The sequence below is a fragment of the Poeciliopsis prolifica genome, unplaced genomic scaffold, assembly GCF_027474105.1.
Source record: "Poeciliopsis prolifica strain line A6 unplaced genomic scaffold, Auburn_PproV2 SCAFFOLD010, whole genome shotgun sequence".
Lineage (NCBI taxonomy): Eukaryota > Metazoa > Chordata > Actinopteri > Cyprinodontiformes > Poeciliidae > Poeciliopsis > Poeciliopsis prolifica.
This window is the reverse complement of record NW_026562385.1, coordinates 5,496,012-5,505,604: the sequence shown is the minus strand read 5'-3', so window position 1 is coordinate 5,505,604 and position 9,593 is coordinate 5,496,012. Positions and strand designations below refer to the sequence as shown.

Here is a 9,593-nt window from a genome sequence, read left to right as displayed (position 1 = left end):
CCTGTCTTTGTTGCAAACTTTGCAAAAAAAATAAAAATAAAAAAAGGATTTTATAATGAAAAACATCTTGTGAGTAAAAAGCAAAAGTTTTGTAATGATAAACAAAATATTTAAATAGTTGACGTGTGTGGAAAGTTACATTAAAAGACAAGGAGCAAAACTTAAGCATAAAAATGATGATGGGAATTAGCCATTTATTAAGTATGTAGCAGTTACTGTACTTTGTAAAACAAGGACCTCATAGTAATGGGTGATAAATAATTAGAAGTTGATATTAAAATGATACTAATATTAATAAATAATATTATCACTTGTCATATAATAGCTTAATTTTACATTGTAATATTTTTATTAACTTATTTTCCATCAAACTTCAGTTCTTCATGTCACTAGAAAGAGTTCCTGCGTGGAATATGTGAGGTGTTTGAGAGACTAATGAGATTATCAACGTTTTTCATTTCAATGAAATGATTATTTATTGATAATCTTTCATCAAATTCTACTTTATAAGTAGAAGAAGCACATGTGCTACCAATTCCAGAGCTGATCTCAGATGGTCTTCTTCTAGTACTCAGCCATTCAGCAATATGGTCATGTACTCGTTGATTCCTAAACTCTGAAATGCTCCCATATTCTGAGGCAACATCTCTGCTCACTGAACAGAAGAAGAAAATGCACAAAATTGATGCAAAAAAAAAGTTAAGAGTAAAGTTAAACTTACTGTATGGAAATCTCTTGTCATCCATGCTCTCTGCTACCTCCAGATGGGCACTGTTGCTTCCTCTGGTTCTTTTGGTAAAGCTTTCAACACTCGCTCTATCAGCTTGTTCTCCCTTTTCTGCCATTCCTTTTCTGTTTGGGTACATTCTGTTGATAGCCAGGCAGCAACTGAAAGGCCTTTATGCTTTAGTTGTGAAGTATTCTTTGTTTTGTGTTACCATGTAAATGATCTTTTGGAAAAGCTCTTTCACTTGGACAAAATAATCACAATTAAAAGGATTTATAACATGGTATCTGTTCCCACATTTCTCCAGAAGCTCCTGAAGCTCCTTTCCCTCTCTAACAATGTAATTCTCTACAGGGAGATCATTGATCCAGTTTCCCCAGGGAAACAGCACCATGCAGTGTCTCCACACTCTCTCTGTTAATGGCTTCAAGATCTCCTCCAGAGCTTTGAGATCTTTCTCTGTGAAAGATCTGATGATGGAACAAGCAGGAGAAAACATGAGGTCCAGGAGAAAACATGGAGACACTGTGGAGAACTTCATCTTTGATCCAGTCAGGTGGTGTTGGGTCTGAGAACCAGCCTGGTGTTTCAACAACTGAGACTTTTACTCCATCAGTTTCTTCCATGCTTCATGTGTTGAAGTTGTTAATGACAAAATTACTGCCATAACTTGCCTCACAGAATCAACACACCAAATACAATATTTCTGTAAAGCAGTAAGTGGAGTTACTTTCACATCATCTCCACAGGTTTAATCTTGTATCTAATTCATAGTTTTTTTAGTCTAACAGTTTTTATTGTATCAACCAGAAACATGCAGCTCATAGTCAGAGCACCTAAATAAATATTATCTTTATGTTTTTGAAGAAACACCTTTCATTTATTTGATGAAGAGTCCAAAACAAAATAACAATATAATAAGCTCTGTCTTTAGATAATCTACTGTTTTAGAGATCATGAATTTATAGGTTATAAAATAAAAAAACTCTGACGATCTCACATGACTGGATATTTTGTAAGAGATGTATACATTATCTACAATTATGCAAAATAGCCAAAACCATTTGATTAAAAAAGAGCAGAAAAATGTGTAATAGCTTTGAAATTTAAAACAACATAATGTAATTCATTCTATCAATCCCACTAAACTGACCAGCACAAATTATATAAAAACTAATTCTGAAAGTATAATCTCTGTAGCAGATTATGTTGCACAATAATGTAGGCAAGGCAATAATTATGCTTTTCAAATGACTAAAATAAGACTCAGATATCATAGTTTGTTTTCTTGTTCTCTCCTGTTCATAAAAGTTGGTTCAAATTATAATTTTGAAACGCCTTCGCCCTTAACAAGAGTTCCTGCGTTGAATCTGTATGTTGTTTGAGAACATGTTCAATGGATCCTTTTTGGTTTCAGTGAAAGAACTATTTGGTTGATTTGCTGCCAGTAGGGGACTTTCATCAATCTTTTCTCTGTAAGAGGCTGAGGAAGAAATGCTGCCGATCCCAGAACTGATCTCTGACTCCCTGACTCTGTTAGTCAGCCATTCAGCAACATTGTCATGTCCTTGTCGTTTCCTCTTCTCTGAAATGCTCCCATATTCTGAGGCAACATCTCCACTCACTGAAAGAGAAACATTATATCTTATTTATTTTCTTTACTTAGTTTAGCATTTTCTGTCATTGACAGTTGCTTGCATGATCTGTTACATCTGACATATATGATGATGGAGTCTCTCTAAATAAATGTTGATTTATTTAGAGACTTAAAGTTGGATTTAAAGTGTTGTCCAGATTAAATATAAATATAAAAAGACTGAATTTAATCAAATTAGACTTACTGTCTGGGATGTGAAAATCATCCATACTATGTGCCATTTTTGTAACAGGTACCGTTGGTTCCTCTGGTTCATTTGACAAAGCCTTCAACATTTTCTCTATCAGTTTCTGCTCCCGTTTGTTCGACTCGTCTTCTGTCAGAGTGCGTTGCTTTCCAAGCCAAGGTAGAATCTGAAACGTCTTCTTTTTTAGTTCAAACCATCCTCTGTTTTGGGTTATCATGTTAATAATTTTTTGGAACAGCTCTTTGACTTGAACAGCATCACCATATCGATTGGGGTTTATAACATGGTATCTGTTCCCACATTTCTCCAGAAGCTCCTGAAGCTCCTTTCCCTCTCTAACAATGTAATTCTCTACAGGGAGATCATTGATCCAGTGTCCCCTAGTAAACAGCACCATGCAGTGTCTCCACACTCTCTCTGTTAATGGCTTCAAGATCTCCTCCAGAGCTTTGAGATCTTTCTCTGTGAAAGATCTGATGATGGGAACAAGCAGGAGAAAAACATGAGGTCCAGGAGAAAACATGGAGACACTGTGGAGAACTTCATCTTTGATCCAGTCAGGTGGTGTTGGGTCTGAGAACCAGCCTGGTGTTTCAACAACTGAGACTTTTACTCTTTCAAAGTTTCCTTCATGTTTTACACAAGTTGCAGATTCATGATCTTGGTATTTCTGAAATGATGAAAAACAAATAAAAATAAATATAATTCTGGCCATAATTTACTCACTGGACACTTACAGTCTGTATGTCAGACTGTCTGAAATTTATTTTGCTTAGTCATGTTGTGTTACCTTAATCAGCCAAGCTCTCTCAAAGGTATTGTAAATTTTTTATTAAACAGAATCATGTTTCCAGCTTCACTTTTTCCTGAACATTTATGACCAACAAGAACAATCCTGATGTCAGTGATTGGATGACTCTCACCTTTAAATCAAAGAAAAAAATACAGTAATGTTTTAAATAATAAAATATTCATATTATATGACTTTATCATAAAACATGCCCTATATATTGCTTACCTTCAAACAGTTCTTTCATTACTCTTGTCTTTCTCTCATTGATCGTCTTCAACCTTTTGACCGTCTTGTCTTCAGTCTCTCCTTGGTTTCTAGCTGTGCTGCTCGGTCCAGATCCACTTCATAGTAAGGATCTTCATTTCCTGCCCACATCTCTTCAATCTTCTCCAGTAGTTCCTTTACCTGAGTTTTATCACTGTGGTTCTTGTTATTCAGGACATGATATCTGTTCTCACACTTATTCACTATCCACTGCAGACCTTCATCACTCTCTATTCGCTCCTCTACAGTCTTCACTCCTAACCAGTCTCCATAGGTAAACAGAACAAATGTGTGTTTCCAGATTTCTTCTCTAAACAGACTCATGTGTTCCTGAACAGATCTCAGATATGATTTATCAATGTGGATTGAAAGATCAATAACCAGCAGCACAGCATGTGGTCCTGGAGGACACAGATTCACACTGTTCTCTATTTCCAGTTTATCCATCTCACTGGTTTCCTGAAGGGTGTTGATGCAGAACCATCCAGGAGAATCAACCACTGTGAGCCGCCTTCCTTCAACCACCCATGACTGATTTCACTGTGGGTTGTTGTTCTGTCACCCTTTTCATTAACATTAAAATCTTTTTTCCTAGAATAATGTTTCCTGCTGAGCTTTGCCAGCAAATGATCCTCCAATCATCAATATTCTCAAATGATCTGGAGGAAATTTTCCACCTGAACCAGGAAAACAGAGAAAACAAATTTTGTAGCTTCTTCAATATAAAAAAGTTTGCAACTCTACTTTTTTGAGCAGAGTTGAGCAGAAATTAGACGAGTCCAACAATTACAAAGCTAAAACAACTCTTATTTATTGGTGGCCAAAAATAGTCAGGTGGTGAATCTATTGCATTAACTTTGTGATTTAGATTATTTTTAATGACCGTTGTATTTTTTAGCTACCAGTAAACTACTAAAAAATGCAGAAAAGACAGTAAATGAGATTATTTTTAAGAGTATTTCATCCAATTTCTCTCACTTTATGCTGTTTTTCTGTTTCTGAAAACCTTCTCCTGAAAGAAACATTAAGTTATAGTTGTGTTTTTGCAGAATATTATTAGTAAAATACAATTGTTTTGTAACTTACGTCTGATTTGATATTTCCTTACATCAAATGAAGTAAACATGTGATGATCTCACAGAAGATATTAATCTTCAACCTTTACTTTATTCAACTTATAGCACTATACCTTTTTTAATTTATTTTTCTTTTTAAAAGAAAAAATTTAATTTTTCTAGCTCTTAGTTGATTTTTACTTGTATTTTAACAGAAGCCAATAATATAATAATGTATATTATATCTAATCGTTAATATCCATCTAGGAGAATCGACCACTGTGAGCCGCCTTCCTTCAACAGAACCGTGACTGATTTCATTGTGGCTTGTTCTCCATCCTTTTTGTTAACATTAAACATATTTTTCCTGTTTCCTGTTGAGCTTTTTACTGCACATGAATCTTCAAACATCACTATACTGAAATAATTTGGAAGAACTTTCCCACCTAAATCATCAAAACAAACGAAAAAACAAAACATGTTTTTTTAAATAAAAAAAAACAACAACAAAAAAAAACACTCTATATAGAAAACGTCATTTTTTTGGTATAGGGTTGATAATAGATAACATGGGCAAATAAAAAGTTGTGATGCTGCTAATTATTGGTGATAAAAAGAGAAAAGCCCAAATATTCAGGAGGTAAATCTATTATTTTGATAATTTTTTATAACTCTTGTGTGCTATTTTACTTTAGATGTTCCAGTGAACTGTTTGATAAGAGAAAAACCAGAATGGATGTTTTTTTTTGCACAGTACTTGATCTACCTTCTCTAACTCTATGTTGATTTTCTGTTTCTAAAATCTTTCTCTGAAAAGAAACATAAAGTTTTGATTGTGTTTTACCAAGAGACAATAAAATGCTTTTATATCTTAAGTTTGATTTTATATTGTCAAATATTTTTCAGAAAATGAACCTCAACAAAGAAGATCTGAATCTTAAAACATTTACTTTCTCCAACATAGAGCACCAGTAACGGTTCTAGATCAATTTGTGTTTACATGGAGGAACAGGACAAAAACAACGAAGCAAAAAGAAAATACCAAACTCAATACCCTAATTTATTGTTAATATTCATACTGAACAATTTTAATATTAACTGAGGCACAGAACCAAGTAGTTTCTTGTGACTCTGCAGCTGCAGGTTACAAACTCCTGATCTGTCAGATAAAATCTGATTGTATCTCAGTTCTGCTGAAGATTAGTTTTTAACTTATTGTTCAGGTAAAACTTTGAAGGTAAAAATTAAATTGGTCCAATTTAACAATTTGTTGTATTTCTGTGTAATTTAATGTCATTTTAAGAAATAGATTTAGTTTTATCTCTTCACTCAGATTTATTACCTCAGAAATGAAGGGAAATATTTTTCACAGTTCAACTGATTGATTTATTGTCTTATTGCATTCAGTGACTATCATTAGTGAACTGTAAGAAACAAAAAAGTCTCCAATTTACTGTAAAATTCCAGCTGGTGTATATTTCCAATAAAATTCAGGTAGCCCCAGCTGCCAGTAATCTCTTGTAATTTAAATGTGTTTTTCATTTGTTTTTGTTTTTTTTTCACAGTGTGACTAAGAACACAGAAAATCATTAAAAGTTATTGCACAACGGAGGAGATCAAACTTATTAGTTTGTATGTAGTTGGTGTATAGTTTAGCAATTTCAGTGGTTTAATAGTTCTTTAACTTTTCTACTAACAAACTTTTAAGTTTTAGCTGATAAACTCTGGTTGACTTGATGCAATTACCCACAAACATCTTCAGGATAAGGAATACTGTAGATTATTAGAAATAAAGAAAGTTGTAACCTACCTTCAGTCTGTAGCTTCAGTTTCTTTCTTTGTTTCTGGACTTGATCAAACCTTTTTGAGGCTCTTTCAGTCAAATCTCTCATTTCTTTTCTCAGAGTTTCTCCTTGACTTCTGTCAGCAGAACAGTGTCTGAATCCATTGTTTGTAATCAGGGTCTCAATTTTCTCTAAAAGCTTCTTGACTTGATCTCTATCTTCTCTGTTACTGATGTTGAGAAAATGTTTTTTGTTTCCACATTGTCGAAGAATCCACTGCAGGACTGGACTTCTTCTGATTTTAGATTTTATCTTTTCATCACTACATGGAGCGACTGCAGTGAACAGAATGATGGTGTGACTGAAAACATCTGCATTGAAAATCTCTAAGTGCTCCTTTAGTGACGCTTTAAGATGCTGAGATAAATGTGGATCAACAGGAATGACCAGAAGAAAGACATGAGGTCCTGGGGGACACAGATGGACACTGTTCTGGATTTCCATCTGATCCAGTTTTGGAGTTTCTTCTTTAGGATAATTCCAGTACCAGCCTGGAGTATCAACCACTGTGACTCGTCTGCCGAACACTTCCTGCTGCCTCGCTTCACTCTGAGCTGTTCTTCTGCTGGTGTCAAAAACATTTTGACCCAGAATGATATTTCCAGCAGAACTTTTACCACTGTGAAGGTCATTATATCTTCCTCCAATCAATACAATCCTCAACTCTGTATCAGGGGGACTTTGTGCTGCAAGTGAAGATAACAAGTTGATACACCTGCTTTATTTATACCAGCACAGAATATACTTTCTAAGTCAACTGTATATTCCTTTTGGAATATTTTTCTAATAAAGTAAATATCAATAACATTCACACAGACAATCATATTTAAAAAAAAAATTAAAACAAAAATAACTAAAAGCAGAAGGAGACATTTTGTCCAACTTCCATCTCTTGCATAAATTCAAAGTCTTTGAATTCAATAAATTCAGACACTATAATGAAAGTTTATAAAAGCATAATCCAAGATAGGACAAAGTTTTATGAAAACGTCACAGACCTGAGCTGTAAATCTCAGCCAAAGCAGCCATTTTGTTAGATTCACTCTGCCGATGTTTCTGCTTGTTGTTTGTTCTCACAAAACCTGTTTCTAAACGAAACTCAAAGAATGTAAAGGTGGATATTGCGCTTTATGATTTATAAAGTCAAACATGGTCAGCGATCGCCATCTGCTGGGCAACAAGAGTCATTGCATTTTTACTCTGGCAACCTAAAACTTCTTTGCACAGCAAATTTAAAACACCAGCAGTAAAATGCTCTGCAGTATGCACCAACCATTGTAACATAAAACAAAGATTAAAACAAAAATATATTCATAAATATCAAATTGTTTTTACAATAAAACTGAAACTAAAGAAATAAATAAGCAAATGGGTTTTATATCAATAAAACAGAATAAACAGAATAAAACCCACTGAGTTGAATAAAAAATAATTGCATTTTATTCATTAGAATTATTAGTAATATTTAATTAAACAGTGAAGCATTACATAGTTGTTTGAAATGTTGAACAGGGCAATCTGAAGAAGGAACAAGTGTCATAAGCTGCAGTGGATGTTGGTGAGGGAAATGCAGCAGACCCAGGTTGAAGTGAGAGGAAGATGATTTTAATGATGACAATCCAAAAACAACACAGTCCAGAACAAACCAAAAACCAGGCAGCACAGCTGAGCAGAAGTTAAGACTCAACACTGGTAGCTCTAGTCAAACGAATGGACGTCCATGAAAACAGGTACAACTCTAGATAGAACTGAACAAACGACAAGGACCCGACGAGGAACAAAGACACCGGTGGGATTAAATAATCACAGAATGAGACACATCACAGAACAATCCAGCTGAGACAGGACAACACAAGACTGAAAAACAAACACAGAGAAACACAGATCCTGACAACAACTCTTGTTGACAATAAGATCTATCAGTTGTCATGAGATTATGCTATTTTATTTGCTTCTGTCACTCAGTTATTGCTCTATTTTCATTTCAAACTCTCAGTTTGTTTTTTTCTTTTTCCAAATTCCATCTGGAGTTTGAATCTAGTCCAGATTGACCTGCTGGAGTAAAAGGAAAATAAAACGTTTCACATCTGAAAATAAACTAAAACAACATCATGGAGGCTGTTTCACCCCAGACAGATCAACTCAATTTAACAGATGTTTTTAAAATGTCGAATGCTTTAATACTCTGAAGTTATTTAAACGGGATTTTAGCTGTTATTTCAGTTTAGCAAGTAACATTCAGGATGTTTACTGGCCCTTCATTAGATAATAATTTATAGTGAATGTAACTCAGTTCCAATAACAAGCATTCAATAAAATCAGAAACTTTATTTTCAGCTCTTAAGAGCAAGTATCAAATCAAGAAAGATTATTGATATGATTTGATACAAGCTCTTAAAAGCTGAAATTAAAGTTTTCAGCTTTAACAATGAAAGATTATCAATATGATATCTGTTCTTTACATACTTATGCTATGGCTGAATACATTACTGATTGATTTAAAAGCAGGAAATTCAAGCTTGAAAATTCAAACTTGAAAATGTTTTAGTTAGAAAAACTCCCTCAGAATACAACTTTATGATGTAGTCATGTGATATCATGACATGACTACATCATAAGATTTATCATATTTATTCTTATTGTTCTTATTGCTGGAATAAATGGGAAGTCAATATCTATGAGGATAAGAAATACCCTTTATTATGTGTTTTCAGCGTGCTGCTTCCAACATAAAGGTTGCGTCATAGATTAAACTGATTGATTGATTGAAATAAAACAAAGTTTGTCATAACAAATGGACCTCAGTTCCCTAAGATCAGACACTCAAACAATTAGCAACTATAATTTCAGTTTTTAAGAGTTCAACTCAAACCAAAAAGGATTTTTGATATTACATCTGTTCATACCTCTGCTATCACTGATTATATTAAGGAGAGATTTACAATGAGGACACTAAAGCTTAAAATATCATACCTGAAATAGTCTTTAGTTTAAAAAAAAGATAGCTCTAAAGCTAATTTCAGAATCAGCTCCTCTTTCCTTTTTCATCAAAAAAAATCATTTAAC

The 9,593-nt window shown here is 33.9% G+C and overlaps 2 pseudogenes; both read right to left on the bottom strand.

Moving 5' to 3' along the window:
• On the bottom strand, nt 1-1,593 carry LOC129363757 (GTPase IMAP family member 4-like; annotated as a pseudogene).
• Nucleotides 1,594-2,073: 480 nt separating this feature from the next.
• LOC129363463 (GTPase IMAP family member 8-like) lies at nt 2,074-7,715 on the bottom strand (annotated as a pseudogene).
• Nucleotides 7,716-9,593: the final 1,878 nt, after the last annotated feature.